This window comes from Cavia porcellus, unplaced genomic scaffold (genome assembly GCF_034190915.1).
Source record: "Cavia porcellus strain 051 isolate PalLab524CR breed Dunkin Hartley unplaced genomic scaffold, mCavPor4.1 scaffold_12, whole genome shotgun sequence".
NCBI lineage: Eukaryota > Metazoa > Chordata > Mammalia > Rodentia > Caviidae > Cavia > Cavia porcellus.
Genome location: NW_026947495.1, coordinates 36,933,567 through 36,934,726, shown reverse-complemented (window position 1 = coordinate 36,934,726; position 1,160 = coordinate 36,933,567). Strand labels below are relative to the sequence as shown.

Here is a 1,160-nt window from a genome sequence, read left to right as displayed (position 1 = left end):
GTAAACTAGTATCTTTCATCAATATTTCCTCTAGATAGTGTGAATCTAAACTCCATTTGCATTTTGAGTTTCTATCTTTTAGCTACTGCTTGTGTCTTCTCATCACACAGATAGGGCAGGCCACTGACTGTATATTCCTAAAGAATCTGTACCTCAACATTTTTGATAGCATTTAAAATGAGGAAACATAACCGAGTGTTTATTTTAAAACAAGGTATTAGCAAGACGATTTCTTTTCTGTGATATTTTTCTCTTGGAGAGAATACAGGAGGAAATAGATTTTTTTGTTCATCCATTTATATATGTGCATCTATATTGGTCATCCACTAGGTTTAAATAAAATGTCTAATTTTTTGCAATAAGGAAGAATTTCATATCTGTCAGAGTAATAAACATTAGACTAAAGAAGAGAAAGAAAATAAGATCTATGTTGTAAGAATTATCAAGAAAGGTTGATAATAATTGTTTCTCAGCCTTTTGGCTAACAACAATTGTAGTATGTATTATCAGGTTAGCACCTGCTATGTTCTCTCTGGAGACAATACATTATGTAAATTTCTGGAGATGGGAGATGGAATAGGAATTTGCTCCATGCACTTCATGCATCGACTTGGTATTACATTGCCTTCAGGAAAGGTGTAGCCCTCAGGGGAGAGTGGTGGTTAAAAGAGAGCTGGCAGAGCAATCCCAGTAGACAGTAACGCAGGAAGATTTCCTTGAGTTTGAGGGCAGTCAGGGCTACATATGAATTCAAAGCCAGCCTAAATTACAGACTGTCTCAAAAAAAATTGATAAAGTAGAATCTATTAAGACAATTATGTAATCATATTTTAAGACATTTATATGTTGAAATATAAGGCATTATTTCTGTACTGAAAAAGCAAGATTTCACAGAGATTCAAAGGTAGACGCTTTGCCATTTTCCTCTCAGTGGTTTCCCCTCATTTCTCTGAAAAACCCAAAGAAGGGGTTATGCTTTTTCTTTTATTCTAGCTATAAAATGCCTGTTACTTACTTTTATTTGTGATATAATTTAAATAATCAAAATGGTGATCACACTGCCTATACTCCAAACTATGTGTACAATAAAATATATTCTTTCCATGAAAAGTTCAAAGCCTTCTGATGACAAGCGGGTGATTGGCTGGCTCCCTGTCAAC

The 1,160-nt window shown here is 34.4% G+C and overlaps 1 non-coding gene across 1 annotated transcript; it reads left to right on the top strand.

The window, feature by feature from the left end:
• The first annotated feature begins 461 nt into the window (after positions 1 to 461).
• LOC111754203 (U2 spliceosomal RNA) lies at positions 462 to 647 on the top strand. Its single transcript, XR_002788911.1, has one exon. It is a non-coding gene; the product is annotated as a U2 spliceosomal RNA (small nuclear RNA).
• The last annotated feature ends 513 nt before the right edge of the window (positions 648 to 1,160 follow it).